Here is a 25,549-nt window from a genome sequence, read left to right as displayed (position 1 = left end):
CCCTTTGCCACTATTGTCTGTTCACTACACGGTCAAGCAATGTTTTCTTTTTATTTTCTTTGTTTTCCGTAACATTTATAGGCCCCCTCCACTACCACCGAGGGGCAGATAACAGGACTCTTTATAACTCTGTTTCTCTCACTATAGAGCGAAATCTCAATGTTTTCTGAGAATGACACTGGCAGCAGTTTACAGGGAGGTGGGGTGTTCTGGTCAATGTTGTCAAGAGCAGAAACAGAAGTGCAAGTACTTGTATTTTAGACTCCACCTTGGCACAAAGTACATTCAGTCGAATGTCCACACTTCATTTTTCTCATACTATACATACATAACAAATAAAAAATAAACAGCATTTAAAAATAAAACATGTTCAACATTAGCCGTGATAACTAATCATAGAAATCCTGTAATTAATTTTATTCCTGTAATTAATCCAGTAATTTTATAGGTGCATCAACTAGAGAACCTTAATAATTAGTTAATAGCCTATATAATTTGTGTATCGCGTAGTAAGGCTACTCTCCATTTTCTATAACTACCTGACTTTTTGAGTCAATAGCTCCACCCTTTTTGAGAAACTGAAACTTATAAATTCTCCACACCTGCAGTTTCATTTACCTCGACACCGTGGGATATCTGCTTGACAAGGTAAAAAAAAAAGAAGTAATAGTCATCGTAGTGTGATTCACATTTGGGGTGTGTCACGATCATCTGCTGGAGTGCCGATGAACTCCTATAGAGGGCACTCCATTCAGGACTCTGGCATCTTCTATTTCCATTCCTAACTCCATTTCCCATAATCCCGTTCTTAGGGCTAATCACAACCAGGTGTTCCCCATGCATTACCACTCCCCTATATAAAATGTGTTTGGACTCGCAATCATTTCGAAGTCGTTTAGTACTGTCTAGCATTTTCGAGCGTTTTCCATGTGTTTGTTCCTTCCGTGTCTCATCTTGGATTGTTTATACCGACTCTGATTCTCTTCTGTCTGCCCCGACCTCTGCTTGTTACTGATTACTGCCTGTCCGACCATTTTTATAATAAAGTTATGCATATGGATACGAACGTCTCTGACTCATTGTTACAGGATGCGTGTATTTCTTTTTTTCCCCCCAATTATTTAAATTATGTTTCTAAAAATAAATAAACACATAGGCTACTTAAAATAAAGTTTCTGAAAGCTTCATATAAGGAGATCTCATAGTGACTTTATGGTTTCACAGTAGTAACAAACAGTATGGTATTCTCATTCATTAAACATTTTGATTAATATCTGTATGGTAGACGCCACTGATCTCTACAGTGGACACCAATTATCAACTGTTTAAATGGTAAATGGGACATTTAACCAAACCAGTATCACTGCAATTATTCTAAAAAAGTTCCAAATAACTGACTTGTCTTGTCAATGAAAAGACACAAGTCGCCTAATACTGTTCCAATTCATATTTTGTTTTGCACCATACAGGCCAATTTGTTCAAAAGTAGGCTAATCCATTTAGTTTTCATTCATCAGAATGGATCAAATCTTTTTTTATGCGTTGTTAAAAAAAAAAAAAAAAAAAAAAGGATTCTGAAGTCGGAATAGTTTTGTTCTGGATCAAATATCAGTTTGTGTTATAGTCTAAGTATGGCTGGTGATTTTACGAATTAATTAGATTGGCCCATGTGGACCATCTGCCATTTATACAGTCCATTGATGACCAATAATAGGCAGGGAAACAACTCATGATGGAGCCTACACTCAAAAAAATAACTAATTGTACAAACTCAGTTTAATTGAGGGCATGATTTGCATCCAATAAATATGTGTAGACCCAACTCATAATTTTGTCCAACTTAAGTGAGTTGGTCCAACTCAGTTTTGATCAAGTATAGTTAAGATGAAATGGATACATTTATAAAATTTGTGTTACGCTTCTTAAACTTAAAACATTTCATTGAAAAATCAATTAGGAAATCCTTCTTTTGCACTCCATAAAGATGAGACAAATCTTGATTGAGATTTTTATTTAGATGTGTTAATGTGAAAAGTACTTGCAAGTACACATTTTAAAGCCTTTTTTTTTTTTTTACAGCCTTTGTACATGGACAGTTTATGGAATTCTAAAGTCAAAAACTTAAAAAATAAACAAAAACTTGTCTCTAAAATAAACTTCAGAATCATATAAATGTATGCATAATGGCTTTTCTTAAAGGGTTAGTTAACCCAAATATTAAAATTATGTCATTAATGACTTACCCTTATGCCGTTACAAACCTGCGAGACCTCCGTTCATCTTCGGAACAGTTTAAGATATTTTAGATTTAGTCCGAGGGCTCTCATTCCCTCCATTGAAAGTGTGTGTATTGTATACTGTCCATGTCCAGAAAGTTAATAAAAACATCATCAAAGTAGTCCATATGACATCAGAGGGTCAGTTAGAATTTGTTGAAGCATCGTAAATACATACAACGCGCTCACAACAGACCCGGAAGAGAAGACAATGCTGAATAAAGTCGTAGTTTTTGCTATTTTTGGACCAACATGTATTTTCCATGCTTCAAAAAAATTCTAACTGACCCTCTGATGTCACATGGACTACTTTGATGATGTTTTTCTTACCTTTCTGGACTTGGTGACTTACACCAAAAACAAGATAATTCACAATGTCCATATATGTGCATGGAGGTAAATGGTCCTGGTCTCTGTGCCGCTGCATGGAGCTCGTATGGGTCGATATTTTGGATGCCTGAGAGCTTCTCCAAATACCGCTGTTTAGCGCTTGGTGTAACCTAAAAAAACTGTATTCCATTGTTCCTATGTTTTCCATATGTATCATGTGAGGTACTGGAGCAGTTTTTAACGCAGCAGTAACTTCCAGGCATGGTAAAACAGTGCGGAATTGCTAAAACCTCCTCTACAACCGAGTTAACAACACATGTAAACAATCCTGTTTCGCCGCTGGCGTCCTGCCAACATGGCGGAGACTGTGATATCGAGGGGAGGGGCTCTGTGCTATGACGACAACTCCTCACTCTCAATACTGAAGATCATTAATAAAATAATAAAATAAAATAAAAACCTGCGTGACATAGACTATTGTGGGTGCTGGTGGAAATTGAGCAGACATAAGTCGTCGGGGTCAGAGACGAAGTACACTTTAATGGTTTCAGACTTGTAGAGGATTTACAGTTCTTGAATTTAGTTGAGTGGATGATTGTAGTACAGGCAGCAGAGAGTATGGCAGAGTAGTACAGAGTAGTTTGGAGTGTAACTTAATATGAGTGAGTGGTTCTAAACAAACAGAAATAACAAGAACCAATTAGTAATGACATATGAATTCATTTTGTTACTTATACATAATATCTATACTTAAACTATATCAATATAGCCTATAGAGCATCACAGTCCCGCCCACAGCTAGTGCCGGAAGCAAAAATTCAATGCAATTTCTGCATTGACATTTGGGGTATAAGCCATAAAAACGTAACCATACATGGTAGACTTAAAACCAGCTACGGCTGTACTAAGCGATAGTATATGCTCATATAAACGCAAAAGGATCATGGGGCACTAACCTTGTTTTGATATAAATGCCTTTTATTCGCGATGTCTTGGCTAAGTATTTCAATACCCACAATTCTGAACAATCCCACAGTGATGCATCTGATTGGTGGAGCTCGTGTAACCGTCTGGTTAAACCCAGGCGGGAAGGAAGTCGACCAGAAGTTGAAGTCGGCCGCGTGCCGCCATCTTGTAGCAGAATTTCACTTGCGTTAGCATCCCATTGACTCCCATTCATTTTGTCGTCACTTTGACAGCGAATAACTTTACATCGGAGGCGTTTAAAGACTCCATTTGTCCATTATTTATTTCTAAAGATAGACGACAATGTATAAAGGGCTCCATTACCTTCTATGTTACATTATGGCCCCGTAGAAACAGTTTTTGTAAAAATAGGCTAACGATTGCGTCATAACCACTCGACTCTCTGTCGCACAGTAGAGAAATTACCGTACAGACAGGAGGAGAAACTCGCAGGCAATTAACTTAATATGGCGTACTGGTGTTACATTTTAAAATACTATACAAAAAAATTAATCAGAATACTTACTCCTGCTCACTCACGCCAAAGAACTCCCCGCTCAAGCTCGCCGTCTCTGCAAGATTAACGATGGCAGTTTGCACACACAGCTACTAGAAGATTTACATCTGTCAGACAGGTTGCTGACGTCATCAAGCTTAGTTTGAGTCTGCGCGTCAGAAACGGAAGTGCTAAAAATAGCTAAAAATGGGCTTCACTTGTCTCATTTGAGTTCCAATGGGGTCGCTGTGTCCATTTCTTTTACTGTCTATGGTTAAACCCCGCGAAGGTCTGTGAAGACTGAAGATACAGTAGGTGGCGATAATGCTCCTTTGGAGTTAATCGCCATTAAACAAGAAGAAGACTGAAGATCATTAATAAAAAAATAATAATGGTAAACGGTAGACTTACCAGTGCAATCATGATATCCATGGCTGCCATGAGAGTTTTGCAGGGAGGTTGGTAACGTTAGTTAGGCTACTGTAGCCTTCATATGGTATGAGTCATCAAGCATTTTATAATGTCATTGTCAAAACAATATTTAGCCTAGGCATACCTTTTTGTGCATTTACTGAACATTTGTGTAATGGCAACAACATGTGTTGACGACTGAGTGGTGATTGCAGTCAGGTACAAAGCACTGCACCATGTTGCTGACGTTATCATTAACCACTTTCACACAGGCACACGATATAAAATACATATATACAACACTATTTATTTACACAATTAATACTGAAAAAATGCTATTACTGCACATGCACTATATAAAATAAAATTCACTGGAGGAAAAAGTTTGCGCGGCCGTCATCAGATTTGGAAGTCGCTCAAAAGGCTCTTTCGCGCTTGTGGCTTCAGTCGAATTTGAAGGTAATTCGAAGGTATCCTCAATAAAAATACGTATCTAAAGAGTTTTAGAGCATGTGTGAGGATAAGCAGCTACGGCTGAACTCATAAGCATACAACATATCATTTCAAGTGAAAAAATTAAGACAAAATCCAAAAAAAGTAAAAGGTACAAGACTGTGTACATATTTTCATTTCAAGCGCAGGAACTACTCATCCCATAAACCACCGCGCCTCATTGAATTCGACTGAAGCCACAACCACGAACGAGCCTTTTGAGCGACTTCCAAATCTGATGAAGGCCGCCCGCGTGAACTTTTTCCTCCAGTGAATTTTATTTTATATACTGAATGTGCAGGAATAGCAGTTCTTTCAGTATTAATCGATCATGTAAATAGTGTTTTATATATGTATTGTGTATTGATTTTATATTATCATTGTGTATTTTATATTGTGTGCGTGTGTGAAAAGTGGTTAACGATAACGTCAGCAACATGGTGCAGTGCTTTGTACCTGACTGCAATCACCGCTCAGTCGTCAACACATGTCGTTGCCATTACACAAATGTTCAGTAAATGCACAAAAAGGTATGCCTAGGCTAAATATTGTTTTGACAGTGGCATTATAAAATGCTTGATATGACATATAACGTTACCATATGAAGGCTACAGAAGCCTAGCTAAAGTTGACAATAATGCTTACTAACGTTACCAACCTCCCTGCAAAACTTTCGAGGCAGCCATGGAGATCATGATTGCACTGATAAGTCTACCGTGCAAAAATGCAACACAGGTTTTTATTTTATTTTTTTATTAATCATCTTCAATCTTCACGGACCTTCGCGGGGTTTAACCAGACGGTTACAAGAGCTCCACCCACTATATGATGTCTATTGCTCCACCAATCAGATGCATCACTGTGGGATTGTGGGATTGTTTAGGATTGTGGGTAATGAAGTACTTAGCCAAGACATCGCGAATAAAAGGCATTTATATCAAAACAAGGTTAGTGCCCCATGATCCTTTTGCGTTTATATGCCGTTTATATGTACAGCCGTAGCTGGATTTAAGTCTACCATGTATGGTTACGTTTTTATGGCATTATACCCCAAATGTCAATGCAGAAATTGTATTGAATTTTTACTTCCGGCACCAGCTGTGGGCGGGACTGTGATGCTCTATACAGATGGATTTTGTAATAAGTGTATGTACACTATAAGCAGAAACTATGAACATAATTTACAAATGGATATGTAAGCGTTATAAAACACTACTGCAGTGGACATTTAAAAAAAAGTGCATAGAAAAATATTTGAGTGTGCAAATGACAGTAGTGCAAGTAATAACAATTATAACAGTTTATTTAATACATTTTTTAATCAGATGTGTGTGGGGGGTGGGTGGGGTTTGGGATTGGGGTTGGATGTATCTCAATCATTGTGATTCAATACAGTTTTGCTTTGAAAAAACAGCATAAATGTAAGATGAATAACCTGATCCTGGAGAGCAAAACATGGAATTTCCAAATTCAGATCATTTTGATCCAGATTGCGATTTTTGAACAACTGGCCTCTAGTGATGAACAGAAATATCAAATGCAAAACAATTCAGTAGAGGAGTGAGAACGGCTTTCGTCTGCACTGGGTTCATGGCATGTTAGGCTTCATTTACACTTCTTTGAAGAAACAGTTTTTGTTCAACATAAGTTACTTTAAACATTAGAGCCATTAATTTTAATTTATTTTAATTTTTCTTATACATAAAGTTTCTAATAAGTAACACTTCATTAACAACTATGTCTGCCAAATTGTTTGGGGCAGGATTGTTTGCCAACCATGACAATAACAGCTTCTCTAATAGACCTAAACATGAGTGGTAAAGATCACTAACATTGCTTAGTACTTCCTATGAAAAATTGCTTATTTAACCTTTTCACAAAAAGTTGTTTTTGAAATATTTTCAACAGGAAGCATCCTACAGATTTATATGTTTTGTGTGTTTCAGATGGATAAAATATTCAATGTACTTCATAAGTTCAGACTGGATAAATACTACAAAAAATTCATTGAACTTGGGATTGAAGAAGAACTGGATTTTTTGGACAGTGTCAATGATAAGACCTTAAAAGACATGGGTAAGAGTTTTATTCTCAAGTTTTTATTTTCTTATTTAAATCTATTCTGTTAATATCTATTATTTGGACATAATGCATGAACATATACAACAAGGACCATTTTATCTATAGAAAAGAGGAGCACTAGTGGCAAAATAAATGCATATTGCAGCCATGCCAAGGGGTATGTAAGCTGGGGTAAATGTAACAATTTGCTGAAATTGAGAATAATAATTGAATAATTACAAATAAAGGGTTAAGTCAATTATTGTTCTTTCTGTTTTCTCAAAAGATTTTTCACAAACAGAGAAGACCCGGTATGACAAAATGGTTGTCTACTTAAAAAGGATTGTCAATCCAGAAACACAAGGAATGCCTGTAACAAAGTCACTTAATTCATTTCTTATGTCCTACCGATTTCCAAAATGTCCTGGGATACAAGAGATCACAGGTAAATCTTTATTTTACACACTTCATAAACAATACAACTGTTTTCATGCTAACAGACAGTTATGCAACCATAATAATAAGGGTACTAAGAGGTGTCAGTGCAAGATGCAACTACAGCTCTGGAAAAAATTAAGAGACCACTCCAATTTCTTCTACATCAGTGTCTCTACATATATGCAAACATGCAAACATTTAATTCCAGTGTCTGTTGAATTCCAAACATAGCCAAAAACTAATTCTGCTTAATGAAGTACTAATTAGGTAATTATCTAAACCAAATCTTATTTTAAGGTGGAAAAGTAAAAAAAAAAAAAAAAAAAAAAAAAAAAAACACTGCTGTGGTCATTATCATCTTGTAATAGGACCAGCTTGATTGCAAAATCAGTGCAAGTGTTAACTGGAATCAAATAACTACTGACTATGCTAAAAGAGTTGAAAAGAAATTCACCATTCCACTGACTACAAAAATAGTGTGAGACTCCTGGGTTAATAAACTTGTACACAAATAAAAATGTATGTTTTTGTATTTGTTTATTAAAATAAATACACATCAACAAAATATAATATAATAATTTAAAGTAATGTTACGACAGGTATGTATTTATATAATATTTTTCAACTGATTCAAATGCAGTTATCCATTATAATTGTACAGGTATAGATCCCTCACAAAATACAGTGGAGGACCTGATGTTGCGAATCTGCTATGAAAACAAGGTTGACAGAAACATGTCTGTATGCCTTTACACTGCTGATGGTATGCCTTTGACAGATGATCCTTTTTTTAACACATGTAGGTATTCAAATCTTTTTTTTTCTACCATATTCAAACATTGTCATTTTATGAATCCAGAAATACTTGTTTATGGCACCAGATGTAGTTTATTCTCATTAGTAATTGAATCGAGAATTTTTAATTAGGCATTCTTAATTAAACTGCAATTTCAGAATATAGTGGCTAGAAAAAGTTTAAGAATAATTTGAAAATATCTGGATTTTTGTATTGATTGATTACACAGGAAATGTCACAATTATAAACAAACTATAAACAAAAATAATGACACACAAACCATTGTACATTTCAAAATTTTACTTAAGACATTAAGTTATCTTGGACAAAGAGCCTAGAAGTAACTTAACCTCTATGAACCAAAATAATTATAAAATAATTGTAGATTCATGCATTCATGCATGTCAGTTATCAGTGCAGAAAACCAGATCTAAGTCTTATTTTTGCCACTTTATGCCTTACGTTTGCCTTCACTAATTTAATTTCCCAGCATGACCATTATATCTTTGCTATTAAAGGGTCTTTGAATGACAGACATATTGCTAATGGGAGCGAACTGTATGCCATATTTACACCATGTGAAAATGTAACTAAGTTACCAACACAAAGACAGGTCAACATCAGAAATGAAGGACAGAGTGTCGTCCGCTGTCACATAATGTTAAAGGTATTATTAATGTTTGTAAAAAATGTTTTTGTGCCTTTTACATAAAAATTAATCTAAGCTCATTTAACTTATATATATTTCGACTCCTGTCATTTAACTAGCATTGTTTAGAAATTATAGCCTAAGTCAAATGTTGATATCATAATCCTTTATATTTGTACAAATAGATTTACAACTTTCACCTTAAAGTTATTTCATCCCTGTGACTCATTTTCAGATTTCACTGTATCAAATTAGACAGTGTCAAAAATTATCCTGTTTAACCACCATCCCAAATCTCCTCTATATCCACATTAGTCTACTTTTTTATTGTCAATAGGGAGACTTCGAAATCAAAGTTGACCTGGAAAGTGATTCACTGAAAGATGTGATACTACGGCTTTCAGTCGAAAGTGGTATACCAGCACCCGTTCTTCACATCAGGTCACTGATACATTACAAATTTATGATTATGTATAGGTTTATATGAATGTACATTATTTACATTAATGCATTTAGCACATGCTTTTATCCAAAGCAACTTACAGTGCATTTAGACTATACTTTTTTTATATCATTGTGTGTGTTCACTGGGAATTGAACCCACAACTATTTGCAGGTATATATAAGGCAAGAAAAACAAAACAAAAAAAAACAAGAGTAATCAAAAACAGGCGTGAGTCTGTTGACAGAAAATGTTATCCACAGGGCTAGACAAGAACGGAAATCCAATAACACGAGCGATAGTCCAGGCTAAGGCAAAGGCTTAATCCAAGATACGTAGGCAAGAATCCGGTAACAAGGGGAAGCAGGCAAGACAAGACTAGGACTTTGAACTAAGGACTAGATACTGGATCCGTACTGTGCTACCACTAGGAGAGCATATACAGAAACGTCATTAATATGTCATATGTCATTAATAACTCACCCTCATGTCGTTCCAAACCCGTGAGACCTCCATTTATCTTCAGAACACAGTTTAAGATATTTTAGATTTGACCAAATCCCTTGCTTTCACATCTCTAGTTCGATTCATTTGGTCCGAACCAAGGGCAAACAAAAATACATTGTAGCATTTTCAGGCTTTTTTGTTTCCTTTTCACACCATACTGATTGCGGCAAGGAAGTCGACCGGAAGTTGAAGTCGGCCACGAGCTGCCATCTTGTAGCAGAACTTAACTTGCGTTAGCATCCCATTGACTTTGCATTCATTTTGGCGTCACTTTGACAGCGAATAACTTTACATCTGAGGTGTTTAAAGGGGGGGTGAAATGCTATGTCATGCATACTGAGTTTTTTACACTGTTAAAGAGTTGGATTCCCATGCTAAACATGGACAAAGTTCGAAAATTAAGTTGTACGTTTGAAGGAGTATTTCTGTTCCAAAAATACTCCTTCCGGTTTGTCACAAGTTTCGGAAAGTTTTTTTCGAGTATGGCTCTGTGTGACGTTAGGGCACTTCTGCCGGAAGAGTGCGCACTCCCGTATAGCAGAGCAATGAGAGCACAACACACATTCACTGATCAGAGCGAGAGCGTCGCGAAATGTCACAAAAGGAGTGTGTTTTTGGTTGCCAGGGCAAGACAACCCTGCACAGATTACCAAAAAAAAAAAAACAGCATTAAGGGACCAGTGGATGGAGTTTATTTTTACAGAGCATCAACGGAGTTGTGCAAGTGTTTTTGTTTGTTCCCCTGCATTTCGAAGATACTTGTTTTACAAACAAGGCCCAGTTTGACGCCGGATTTGCACATCGTTTATTTCTTAAGGATAATGCAGTCCCAACGAAAAAGGGTCACGATCGTGTGTTTGAACCGCATGCGGTGAGTAAAACTGCTTCAAATATCTCTGTGTTGTTAACTTAGCTATTGGCGCGTAAGCACATCAAGTAAACAACATGCGATGTTGTCATCAAACTGCACTTTCCACATGTACAGCTTAAAAAAAAAAAAAAAAAAAAAAAAAGGACGACAAAGTGGACCTTAGTCATTTTCCAAAACCGCTAAGCAAATATATACAGTTTCAGTACATACCACATAGAGACGTCGTTGCTGATGCTGCTCTTGTTAAATTTCAGCCTCTGGATCTGATTCTGGATCATAAATATACGCTGAATCTGACTGTTAGCCATGGTTTGTTTTGGTTGGTTTTGTTCTCACGGTAATGTCACAGCTTCCAGACGCTCTCAACGCAAAAGCCTACTGGCGCTCGTGATTCTTTAGCTCCGCCCACATGTCACGCCTCCAGCCGCTCGTGTTTTTCCGGGAAAAATCGGTACAGACTATCTTTCTCTTATAAATATAATAAAACTAAAGACTTTTTGGAGTTATGAAGGATGCAGTACTACTCTATAGGTACTCAAGATTAACAGGATATTGAGTGAAAATGAGCATTTCACTCCATTTGTTCATTATTTATTTCTAAAGATACACGACAATGTATAAAGGGCTCCATTACTTTCTATGTTACATTATGGCCCCGTAGAAACAGTTTTTGTAAAAATAGGCTAACGATTGAGTCATAACCACTCGACTCTCTGTCGCATTACCGTACAGACAGGAGGAGAAGCTCGCAGGCAATTAACTTAATATGGCGTACTGGCGTTACATTTTAAAACACTATACAAAATAATTAATCAGAATACTTACTCCTGCTCACTCACGCCAAAGAACTCCCGCTCAAGCTCGACGTCTCTGCAAGATTAATGATGGCAGTTTTCACGCACAGCTACTAGAAGATTTACATCTGTCAGACAGGTGGCTGACGTCATCAAGCTTAGTTTGAGTCTGCGCGTCAGAAACGGAAGTGCTAAAAATGCTAAAAATGGGCTTCACTTGTCTCAATTGAGTTCCAATGGGGTCGCTGTGTCCATTTCTTTTACTGTCTATGGTTGAAATCAGAGCCGTTGAGGTTGAAATGAACCAAAATGCAGTCACATGACAACATCCACATCACTCATTGGCCATGACGTATTTCCTAAACTGCTTTTCTATTGGTCAGAATTTACGTGTGGGAATATTCCAACATAAGAGGGAAAGCTAAGCCAGCAAACAACACAGAGACAACACAACTATGGAGAGACGACTGCGCGGGCTGGTTTTGTCCCTGGCCATAATCTAGTACATTGTTTGTATACACTACAATATGCAAACAATACATTTCTGTAATGAAGCGCAGATGCTGCTTGAAAACAACGTTCTAATGCACTGCAGACGGCGAGCGGGCAACGCTCGTAACTTCAAGGGGAGGCGTGCATTAATTCTCCTTACTCTGACATGCTCATGGTCATCCGCACCTCCTAACTACTCCAAGTTTGTCCACGAGCTGCCATGCTAAAGTGCAAACTGTCAACAAACACTTCCTCATCCCATAATGCACAGTGCAGCTGACCACGGCAGCTGGTTTAGTCCAAAAATGATCTGTACTTTTTGCAGTTGGGTCTGTTCGAGGTCGGCTCACGTTCTCACCACAAACGAACTGCTCCAGAGTTCGTCTGAATGCGTACCAAAACCACCTCTTCAAGCAGGTCACGGTACTCTTGTTTGGTCCTCGTTTGGTGCGCACCCGAGTGCGATTGCTGCTATCACGCCCATAGACATACTTATATGATGTCTATGATCACGCCTGCCCAAACGAACCGCACCAAACGGGGAAACGAACTCTGGTACGATTCAACCGAACTAAATGAGGCAGGTGTGAAAGCACCCTATATTGCTGGCTGTTGGCGTGACATCACTTATTGTATGATATAAAAGCAGTGTGAGACAAAAACTTGTTATTAATTAGTTATGAAAAAATAACGCGATTAAAATATATTAAGGCAGTCAACGCACTGACCCAGACCTACGTCACCTAACATTTCATACATTTGACTGTTGCCAAATAATGCAGGGCAACAACTCCATAAATGCAGTTATGCCCTATAATTCAATATTGGGGCAAAAAAAAAAAATGCCCCTGAAGGAGTTTGTCTCATATTTATATCACATGATAAGCGATATCACACAACCAACAATAGCAATATCACAGGTGTGCTGTTTTTGTCATGAAGAACATGAGTGCAAATGTGATTTTATAAAATATTGTGCTGTATTTTAAGCAAAATATTGTGTGTTTTTGTTACATTTTTTCAACAAAAATATTACCTAAAAAGCCAAATCGAATCGTTTTATAAAGACATTTACCACCACCTGCTGCTAGTTTCTTATTTAGAGTATTCTTTAAAATAAATAAATAAGCATTAAAGGGATAGTTCACCAAAAATAAGTCAATAAATTCTGTCATCATTTACTCACCCTCATGTTGTTTCAAACCTAAATGACTTACTTTCTTTTGCACAACATAGAAGGTATTTTGAATACTGTTGGTAACTAGCTGTTTGGTCACTAGTGTCAAATAAATCATGTTAGGCCATGTTGGATTAATTAATCGCAGCACCCTGTAATTAATTAAACAATTTAATGGACTGACAGTCCTAATATATATATATATATATATATATATATATATATATATGTGTGTGTGTGTGTGTGTGTGTACTGTAGCATAAGTCAATTTCTGTTATTTTTTCATTACACAGAGGCGAAGAGTATAATCATGTTGACAAACTAAGTAAACTTGGAATCACAGAGGATTCAGTTCTACAGTTCTCTCTGTCATCATTTGATAATGAGAAACCAAGTCCAAGTCTTTTCTTCCAAAATGATGTCGGACCCTCAGTGAAGCAAACAGAGAAAGGCCTAAGTGTATTTCTGTCAACGCTCTATGCCATTGTATGTTATAACACTATAATTTCTATTTCATCAGGGTGCGATGCTTGCTGGTCTAGAACTTTATTACCAAACAATCCAATAGTATCCAGCTGTTTTGTGATAGCAGTTTTAGGCCAGCAGCGCCAAACTTTTAACTTTGGGTAAAACATATTGCTTTATTTTTCAGTGCAACTATCAGTAAGATTTTCCATATGTTTCCATATTCCTTAGAGACTTAGACACTGTGGAGAAGAATTTAAGAAAGTGGTGGCATATATTAGGAGGCTGAGTGGATGCAATGCTTTGGCTCAAAGTTTATTCCAAATGATCTGCGGGAACTTGCATGTAACTAGAAACCAAAAGGTAGGCTATATATACATATATTGGGTAATATAAAGTGTGCAAAAATTCTCTCATAATAAATTAGTTTTTAAAGGTATTTCTGCTAGTACTTACACATTGTTATAAAATAACATGTTTATATTGCAATATTATCTATTAAATAATTAAGTCAAATAATTTTAAGTCTAAATATAACTATAATTTTCATTTCAGATTGCTATTGTTGAGGGTCTTTACTTTCTTTTCCGAGAGTTGTTACCAGGTCGTAATGAAACATCAGGCCAAAAGGTCATTGAAGATGGTGATGTTTTTGAATATGCAAATATTTGCTGGGCTTACTTGATTGCTCAAGGACAGGTATGTTTGCAGTTCTTTACTTGACACAGCACATCATAAATCAGACACAGCACATCATTAATCAGATCAGAAGTTATAAGGAACTATTTTTCCTTCCAGCAGCACAGACTGGAAGCACTGCAGCCCATTACTTAGTAAACAGCCAGTAATGTGTATCTTAAATGATCACTTGAACGTTATACAATTCACAACTTAGTATAATGTTTATGATATTGAATAAGGCAAAAAGATACTTATAAGTTCTTCTTACATCAAAGTGTTTTTAAGCTGTGTCTGAAGTCTAGATGTAAATAAATCATATTGTTAATACTGTATAAAATGCTTTGATCACTAAAAATATATACAGTCTTGGTCTATGCTATGTTTGTTGTTGCTAGATTTACAGCAATGGTAGCAATGGTAGCTGTCACACACACAAAATTTTACCTAACTCTATTTTATCTTTATTTATTTATATATTTATGCAGTACTGGCACTCTCTATACGCAGAGTAGTTTGCGTATAGCACCAACTCCCAAGGGGGCACCATCAGTGCTCAGAAAAAAAAAAAAAAAAACCTCACCATTCCCCCATCCGCACTCGCACCTCATGTTTCAGCTGAATGTTCATAATTGACGGATGGACATCTGTGCCTGGTTAAAAGATATCATCAATCCGGTATAGAGAAAAATAAATAAATAAACACAGGCATAAAGTTGGCTTGACGTTGGACATTCGATATTCGCTAATTTAGGGAGCGTCTAAAGTTACATGCGATATTAGGCTAGTATAGGCTAGCCTACACGTTTCTAACATCAATAGCATTTGAGGACAATGACTTACAGTCATAAAACAACTGTAATTGTTCATCTATTGTCAACTATAATGCACACATTTTACATTTCTGATATTTATTAAAATAAACTGTAAATTGTAAATTATGCTACTTTTTCACAACCAAATGGGCCCAAACTCAAATTTGAAGCTCAATAGCATTTGAGGAGAAGGACTTACAGTCATTAAAACAACTGTAATGTGTTCATTTAGGTGTCAACTACAATGCACACCTTATTATATTTATTAAAATAAATTGTAAATCCTGTAGTAAAAAGAAGGCCCATATATCACTTGCAGGCACATTCCAGTGAAATAAATAAATAAATATATATATATATATATATATATATATATATATATATATATATATATATATATATATATATATATATATATATATAATATTATTATTATTATTATTATTATTATTATTATTTATTTTTATTTTTTTTTGGCTGTTGACGTTAATAGCGAGTTGGAAATAATTTCACCACCACCAATGCATCTGATATTCTCTCTGGTTTTCCAGGTTCCCTTATGAAAATTTTCCATGGTTTAACAAGAATAACACCAAAAATCATTGTTCTTGTAGTCATGGTAACTGCAAAATTAACCATGGTTTTGTTACTTCAAATAATTATTAACAAAGAAGTATTAATATATATATATATATATATATATATATATATATATATATATATATATATATATATTGTTGTTGTTGTTGTTATAAAAACAGACCGAAGCCATCAATAGCCTTTAAAGTGAATTAAAATGCATTATATAAAAAAAACAATGAGGCAATGATTGGTTAACACTGTTAAAAATACATAATGTAGGCTAATACAAAATAAACAATTTATGTACATAACATGTTAATACAAATGTCTGCAAAGGGAGCCAAAGGGTATTTGCAGGTCAAGCAAATCCTATTGGCTAAACATTTATTTCAAATATTTTTGGCCACCTTTTTGTTATAGATGACACAGCCTCTATAATTTCTGAATGCTTGAGACTATAAAATAAATTAGAGTCGTAATTAAGTTATAGCCATAGGTAAATGTTGAGAGCTACAATTGTAAATTGTAAATAATACGATTTATTCATTAATGTATTTACTTTTTTATTTTATAAAAGATCCATTTTCACCCCTGCAGTAGGTGTTTTTTTTTTTTTTTAATCATATTTGAGGAAGGGAGGCACAACAATACAATCCTGCTTAGGGCACATTTTTCCAGCAGCGGCCTATGCATTCCTATGCATTTTATGTTATATTAGCTTAAAGTCTGCACTTCAATTTTACCTTGATTATTTAATTTCAATTAAATTCTAGTGGCATACAGAGCCAAAATTAAATATCTAAATATGTATGGTTCTTACTGTATGTGTGTGTGTGTGTGTGTGTTTTCACCAGAATGAAAATAATGATCTGGAGAACTATGCTACAATTTCCTTGAAAGCTTATCCTACGGGCAAGAGGCTGTGTGAGCCAGTGAGAGTACCAGGGATATCAGAAGTTTTTGATAGGTCATACGTCCTGGAAAAAATCACAGGTAAAAACTGGAACTGGGATGATTTGTTAAACCCTCAAGAATTTATACATAATACTATTAATATGGTTTTATTTTAGATGGTGTAAAAATTCCAAACTGTGAGGAGGTGAATCTACTGGAGTCATCGATTAAAAGAGCTACAGATATCGAGAAAATTTTGTTTAGTCTTCCGCCATCATTTGATAGGTTTCCATTTTGGATCTCTCATGACAGCACTCCACAAGGCTGCAAGTATGTCATATTTAGAATTTTGAAAAAATATAATTTGATGCACACTTATATTGTTCATTAAATATACATGTAAAAATATTATATATAAAATAATGTATTTAAATATAAATGAATATATATGATAATATGATATTGGATATGTAAAAAAAGAATATAAAAAAAAAGAAATTTTTATAGTTTTCAGATTGAACGGAAGAAAACATTTTCAGACATGTTTGAGGATGTCAAACGGTACAGTCACCTGATTGTAACACCACCACTGCAACTGGCAAATATGGGAATCGAGGGTCCTCTATTGGTGTATCTCAGTGAAGGTCAAATTTTTATATGCTGTTAAATGAATGGATTAAACTTTAAATGTACAAGATAAAAAAAAAATTATCAATATGAAGTATACAGCTAGGTTTGAGTTACCTAAATACCCCAATGTTTTAAAATTGATTATTATTATTTTTTTATGTATTTTTTTTGTAAATAATTAAATGTAGAAATTCTGATCTAACATTATTTATCCATACAGATAATCTAGGCGTTTACTTGAACAAAGAAAAAGCACAAACAAGTGCTATTAAAGTTTATGACTGTCTATCTGGAAAAGAAACCACAAGAAATGTGACTCAGCTAGCTGAAAAGTAAGTATTTACATTGTTCAAGAGTTTTTTCCACACCACTTACATGTAAGTAATTTTTATAAATATTACAGATACACATTTATTTTCCACATAAATATATTACTTGCTAATTCAAATTCATAATGTGGTGAGATTAAGATGCATCAATAAAGCATGTTACCAAACCCAAATCTAACATTTAACCTAATGTCTTAGAATTATCTAACATTACTTTAAAAATATTATAATCATTGTTAAAATATTAAGATACAAAATTCAAAAACTTTGAGAGTGATTGGGGTCTAGAGTGAATCCAATCAATTGATTTTTTTTTAAATATAAATAAACAACAGAGTATAAAACAATCAGCACTTAGAGCAATCTATTTCATGAGGAGACCAAGTAAGAAGAAACGAGGGACTATATGAAATGTTACATTACACCCATCTTCCATGTCACCCCACCACCCCCATTTTTTTTATCGTTGGTGAACGTTGATAACACTAAACTTGTGTTATATTTCCTTGGCATTAAATTATAGAAAACCTGTAAGTGCTGTTACGTGAGTGTTTCAGTTAAAATAAAACAGTTGGTTTTGTGACAGAAAATTGCACATATTTGTCTGTTCACAAAATCTACTGATATCTTTCTTAAATATAAATTAACAAAATTAACAAATACCTGCACAGACCTTATTTTACTTAAAAAAATGTATGTAAAATAAAATACAATTATTACTATTTTATAGTGGATCATGGTTTCATATACCTTGAAAAATGTCAAAATATTTCAATAAGAAACAATATAAAGACCTATCAGACTTTTCAAGAGGAACCCCATAGTGAATTAAGATTTCAACAACTAATGTCTTTACTGAGCATCTCTCGGTAACCCTTTATTTAAAAAGTGTTATAAATGACTTGTGTGTCATATACAAATATGTAACACTTAAGAAAGATCTACAAATGATATGTAACACATTTACAAGTGATGAATAGTTTACACTTTAGATTAAGGGATGCAGAAAGAAAGAGTCTTTAACTCTGTGCACCTGATGTGAGCTTCAGTGGAAGCCGGTAAAAGTGGTTAACTTTATCACTCCACACACTCCACACAGAACACACATCTGTGCTGATGAGTGAAAGGCTTTAAAACAACTCACTGGAATCATCTGACTAAGGCATTTATAAATGTTTATCCACTTCAAAACAAATGAGTTACTCTTCTTAAAAATAGTGCTTTAGAATACCTGCATGTTTGTGCTTTTGAACACAGACCAGCTTACAAATTCGCCAATAAATCATATACTGATCATTTACCAATGGTTTATTCATCATTTATGCATGATTGACAATTGTTTATTGAGATAATTATACAATTTTTTTTACATAAATACTTCAATGATTTATAAGTGATAAATAATGTACACTCAAAAAAATGAATTTTCAGTTTTGTTCACTTTACCTGAACAATTCATGTTGAATTAATGGCATTTTGGCTATTTTTCATTTCAACATGATTGTGTCATGTTAAACTGACTTAAAACTGTCACTTGTTGGTTAAACATAAAGTTTTCATTTTGAAAGAACATGTTTCAATCAAGTACTTCAAAATAAGTTTTACACTTCCCATCATGCTTTGCACAGGACTGGATAAGGGGAGAGAAAATTTTGAAATAAAGTGTTATTTTATGCAGTTTTTAATTAAATGTGATAAGGAGACTTTTTCATGTCTAATGCTCTATTATGTGGGCATTTTAAAAGACTTTATATTGCTGTATTTTGTGCGAGTTACCATTGTGGTGAAGTGTGGAGCTTGTGGTTGGGTTGAGGACCTGGTTAAAAGAAAGTCTAAAACTTTAGTTTAGTCTAGCAACTTTAAGGAGAGTGCTAGTGCATGATGTACACATAGTAACATCCTTAAACTGCAAACAACTAACATCATGTGTAAAGAAAAGTTATATCTTACTTGCTAATGATTTTATAACACTTTGGCTAAACTTGCATGGACAGTGGTTCTACATGATGTAAACATATTATCTCTACTCAGATATTTCATGTAGTATGAACCAAAGCAAACTGAGTAAACTCAACTAAAAGTAGACATTTCCTTATAACTTGATTTATTCATGTCCAAATAACATGGTACAAACATGTGGAACCACTGTCCATGAAAGAATCATGTTCAGCCAAAGAGTAATTTTTTTGAGTGTATCAACTAATAACATAAAAACCATCTACTAATGATCAGTATGATTTATTTCATGATTTCAACTTTTTTTAAGATAAATTACAACACATTTGTAAATCGTCAGCATACCACTCATTAATCATTAATGAATGTATAGTCATGTTTTGTAAATGATTAGTTCATCATTAACTAATAATTTATAAATGACAGTTTATTATTTAAACACAATTTATTATAACAGGACGGTATTACAAAGTGTTACCCAGCTCTTTCATCTATTTGTATGGTTGGTTTATGGTACAAATTGTATAAATATATATATTTTTAACCCATTCAGGCTCAAGGATACCAGAACCGACAACTCCTTCAATGTCAGTAAAACCCCCAAAGAGGCAATTGTGGTAAGTATTGTGAACTAGAGAAGATTTTCCTCTGATGTACTGTAATGTTTTCCACACTTTTGGATGGGTATGGTCTCTAACTGAAATCTGATACTGCAGTTTGGTTGGTACAGTTTTCTGTTTGATCACCAGATGACCACAACTTACATTGTGATGAACAATATAAATGAATAAGTAAATAATAAGTAATAATAACTTATTTAATAATAATAATAATAATAACTACATTTGAGAGGAAAGCCACAGTGCTCCAAAATATTTTGTTATTCCAGACTCTGAGAAATACACTTATTTAACCTACGTATATGAAATATTTAATTTGTATGTTCACTTAAAGTGATTAAGTGTTGAGTCATTTCACTTCCTTTAAGAAACTCTGGGTGCATAAAGGGATTTTACAGCATATAGCTTTAATAATATACATACAAGCTCATGCTAAATTAATTAATGTTCTTATCAGGTGCTCTTCGATGCAAGTTCTTCAATGAAGAGAGAATGTTATGACACTGACAGTCAAATGAAGCGGATTGACGCTGTCAAGCAAATCTTTGACAGCTTTTCAAACCGAAGTATGGCATATGATTTTGAACATGTCATCTGCCTTGTGGTCTTTAACAAAGAAGTGAAAACTGTTCTGAAATTCACTGAAAATCTGGAAACCTTCAAGGTATTTTTGTCCTGATTACTGCACCATTATCTTAATTAAAGAAAGAAATAACTACTAAGAATCTAGTAGTGATGATAAATGCTGTTTGTATACTAATTTCTTTGTTATTTTTTACGTGTAGGAGCAAGTTCATGGTATTGAAGCATCTGGGTACACAAGGTTATATGATGCACTTGTTCATGGTATCTCAGAGCTTGATGATATCAAGAAAAGGTTTCCAGCTTGCAGATGTCGCATCTTGTGTTTGACAGATGGAAACGATATCAGGTGTGTCTTATATATATATATTTATTATTATACAATTTAAATTGATCACTTCGAAATATCACATTTCACTTTCAAAATGTTATTACACAACTAAAATGATAATGATAACTTTTTTTGTCTAATCTACAGATCCAAAAATAATCCAGTCTCTGTTGTCGGACAACTGATGGACAAAAATATTGTGGTTGATGCTGTTCTTGTTGGCAGGGCAAAGAATACTGTTCTACATGGAATCAGCTATGTAACAGGTTTGTGTGATAATATATATATATTTTTTTTCTTCTACTCATTATTTTAAGCCACAAAATCAATGTAAAATATTTGTAATATTAACTATTATAGAGATTTATATATATATATATATATATATATATGTTTGAACACATTATTAATTAATAAAATAAAATCTATAAGGTAAGTTGTTAAAAAGTGTTACCATAAATTTTAAAGAGCCAGTAAGATGAAAATTCTAAGTAATTAAAATTTAAATTATTTATAACTGAGCCACACATAAAAAAGGGGTCTTTCATGTTCAGTACTGTTTTTGATGTGACAGTTCAGGACAGACAGTTAAGGGTTTGAGGCGGTTTAGCCTTAAGAGTTGTCAGTATGTGAGGATGTGTGTCATGTGATTTCAGAGTAATTAGTCTCATAGCATTTACAGCTCACATGAATGGTTCAAATAAATAAATTAATACATACATACACAAACAATAATAAGCCTTAAACAATAAGCAAATGTTTACAATGTTGGATCCAGGTAAGCAACTGCTCTCGAGATAAATATGTTGTTTTTGATTGTTAGACCTAACCAGGTCCATCCAGTTTAACCTGGTGTAGTTAGAAACCCAAAGGAATATGCACTTGTTGGTGACATCACCCTCACTGTTAAAATTATTCTAAAGTTGAAAGTGCTTGAAAGATCACTGTGGCTCTCTTAATTTGTTTTAGGTGGATATTGCTTTAAGCCAGAAAAGGCAAAGGCTGCCCTTAAGCTTTTGGAGATGGAAACTGTCTTGTCCATGGAGCTGAGGGCAGAGAGAACAAGGGTACCTGTGTCTTCAATAAAAACAGAGGTACAGTATGAAGTAAAAGCCATTACGTTACCTACTTACCTTTAACAGAAAATTACAAGTATTAAATATTACTTTTTTCCTTTTAAATAAAAGTCTCTGTATAGCCTCTATATCCTCAGTATACATGTAAGTCTGACATAGAACCGAGGATTTCTGAAAATAACTTTTTTTTTTCATTTGTTTTAATTAGGAAGACTTGATCAAACATTCTGCCACTAATGGCTACGATGAAAAACCAGAAAGGAAGCTTCCTGCTCAAATCACTGAGAAAGTAGCAAGGACAGAGAGGTACTGAGTGTACAATTGAAAGTTAACTTGTAGTCTAAATTGGACATTATTTAATTATGGTCAATTTGAGAGATAGGTGGCAGTAATGCACTTATAAGTCTGCGATCCGCCATAAAGAAAGAATAAGAAGACGCCTCATTAGCATGCTGTGTTTTGCAAGTACACCCAGCTGCACCCCGCAATGAACGCAATGCATTTAGTTACGCGTTAAGCATTTTCCTCCCATAACTTGGCTTATCTGTAAATAGAATGCTTTATAAAAATGTGTTTACTGAGTTTGGTCTTTTAAAAATGGTAAAAATGGTCTTTTTAATGCATTGAGCCACGTTAAGCAGATTGAAATTAATTGGCTGAATAATGGTCACATAATGGGTATCAGAGAAGACACCAATTTAATATATTAATTTAATATAAATAGATGATACTTTCTAAAGTTTATCTCAATATTTGACCGCAGTGGCTGTGAGATTTTTGGATCTGGTTCAAGATAGGAATATGTCAAAATGTAATTTTCAATTTTGGCCACTCCTGAAACAAGTCATATCAGAAGTTATGCATGGCTTATTTAAGGATGTGCATTTATTACATGGACTTAGTAAAAACATAAAAAAGCGTGTCTAAAATCACTGATCACTGATCTCTAAATAGTACCATTGAATTATATATACATTTTTACCTTAATGCTGTTAAAATGTACACTCTCAGAAATAAAGGTACGGTGAGGGTACAATTAAGTACTTTAAGGTACAAAGTTCACAAATGTGTCAGCAAAGGAACAAACATGTATCCAGCTGAGTACCAAAAAGTACCTTTCCAAAGAAAAGGGGTACACAATGAAATATGCATGGTGAAAGGTACATATATGTGCCATTTGAAAAGGTACATTGTCATATAAAGTAATAGTTAAGGTACAACATTCACAAATGTACCATTAAAGGTCCTATCGTGTTCCCATGGGGTACTTAGAAGTACCTTTTGTGTACACATCCTGTAGGGTACAAAAAAGTACCTTATTCAAGTCAAAGGGTACACTTCCTGTGCAGCTATTTATGCATGCCTTTTCTAAGACTGATAGAGCCTTTGTCATAATTTGTAAATGTGGTATGCTGAATAATCCTCTGCATAGTGAAGTTAAGAATTAGGACATGCGTTTATTTTATTTTATTTTATTTATATTTTTATTAGAATTCTTCCTCGTTGTAATTTTCACTCTATTCTATTGTATGTTTGTGTGAATTAATAAATCAATCCATTAAAAATATACATGCACACATACATATTTAAATGGACTGTTTAGCCATTATGCCTCATCTTTGTGTGGTTTCATCTGAGAAGTGTCAGGGTCTGGTTTAAAACAAGGGAAGAAATTCTGAAGAATGTTTGCTACAAAACAGCTTTCACTTGCATAGTTTGAAATAAATACTGGACGTTATCTGCACATCATGACAAAACAGTGGTATTTCGATTACATCCAGTTCGTCTGTGATAAAAACGCGAACGTGTTCTCCTCCATTGCTGACGTTTCCGGGCGACAAAACAGCGAGATTCAGGAAGTGTCCGACTTTAAAGGTCTTTTTTTTGACCCCTCCCCTTACTGCAGCCGTCTACTCTCTCCTACATTTCAGGCGAGGCAAGACGCATCTCAAACAAGCCTATTTTGTTCCCAATAACGCGTGATTCCCGTGTGATTCCCGTGACCCGCGGTAATCCCGAAAAAATTTCAGCCTCTACAGGTGGATGTTTCTAGAGTAATTTAACAAATTTAACAAAAGTTCAAATAACTTCTTTTTGTTTTATTTAATAGTTCAGATTTCCTCAGTCAAAATTTTCACCCACTAATGCCCATCATTAAAATAAATAATAATTTGATCTGATGCATAATGAGTGGTCTGATGACTATCACTTAAACACTTATATCATGGTTCTTTTCTTAAATTAATTAGTAAATGTGAATTGATGTTCTAAGTATTAATTTCTTTATTAGTGTACTTAAAAAGAAGATCCAAGAATGCAAGACAGGCCGCTTCATGGAGAAAGATAAACGGATCATAGAAGAACTGAAGAGTCTTCACTGTGATCCCCATCCATTTTGTTCTGTGTATCCCTCTGAAACAGACTTCAGTAAGTATTATTAAATCTGCTTTTATATGAGTGGTCAAAATAAGACAGTTCATGCTATTACTCCTGCTGTTGGATTTTTTATCCATTAAGCATATTAATAGTTTCTAATCTTTTTATCAATATTTGTCGATAATAGTCTATAATTTGACCAATAAATAAATAATATTGAACAATAAACAATTGGGCTAAACTGAACTAGGTTACATGCATTAAAATATATTTCAGCTTTTTGGAGGATTGTCATGAAAGGACCGCCGGAAACACCCTATGAGAATGGAACCTTTGAGCTGTATTGTCAGTTTGGTCGTGATTATCCAGTGAAACCACCTGTTGTTCGGTTCTATACTCCTGTATCCTTAAGCCTTAGAAGTGCCCCAGTAATTTTCAGAAACTGATTTCTGTTTTTCATACATCTAAAGTAGAGCAAAGAACTCCCAGGAAAAATTATTTAGCATTTTGTACTTAACTGCAGTATAGATCTACCATTGCAACATCAACAGTGTGGGAAGGATTTGCCACAACATATTTGATCGATATTACTCAGCTAATGTTACTATGAGAGAGATCTTGGATGCTGTATATGGACTTCTGATACTCCCAGAGGCTGATGATCCACTAGACAGGTATCCTCTTAATCTTTATCTGGTGATTTCACATTACCATTACCATTTTTATTTATTTATTTATTTATTTATTTATTCATTTTGCATTGAACTGTACAAATGAACAGTGTATTGGCAGAGGAATTCCATACTAGCAAAGAAATCTATGAGCAAGCGGCTAAAGATGACACTGCTGTTCATGCATGCCAGTCCATGGAATTAATTGAAGAGGTACTTTGTTATTCTCAACATTTGAAACCCTGAGGTTTTAGTCAGAGAACTTTTATTTTATTTTTTTGAGACTTGTATTATTGGAATATAATATATATATATATATATTTTAAATCATATAGGCCTGTTAATA

At 34.4% G+C, this 25,549-nt stretch overlaps 1 long non-coding RNA gene across 1 annotated transcript; it reads left to right on the top strand.

Moving 5' to 3' along the window:
- The first annotated feature begins 24,446 nt into the window (after positions 1 to 24,446).
- On the top strand, positions 24,447 to 25,145 carry LOC113098517 (uncharacterized). Its single transcript, XR_003289031.1, has 3 exons — positions 24,447 to 24,583; positions 24,809 to 24,933; positions 25,061 to 25,145. It is a non-coding gene; the product is annotated as an uncharacterized LOC113098517 (long non-coding RNA).
- The last annotated feature ends 404 nt before the right edge of the window (positions 25,146 to 25,549 follow it).

This window comes from Carassius auratus, unplaced genomic scaffold, assembly GCF_003368295.1.
Source record: "Carassius auratus strain Wakin unplaced genomic scaffold, ASM336829v1 scaf_tig00216571, whole genome shotgun sequence".
NCBI classification, from domain to species: Eukaryota; Metazoa; Chordata; class Actinopteri; order Cypriniformes; family Cyprinidae; genus Carassius; species Carassius auratus.
This window is presented reverse-complemented; position numbering and strand designations above follow the sequence as displayed.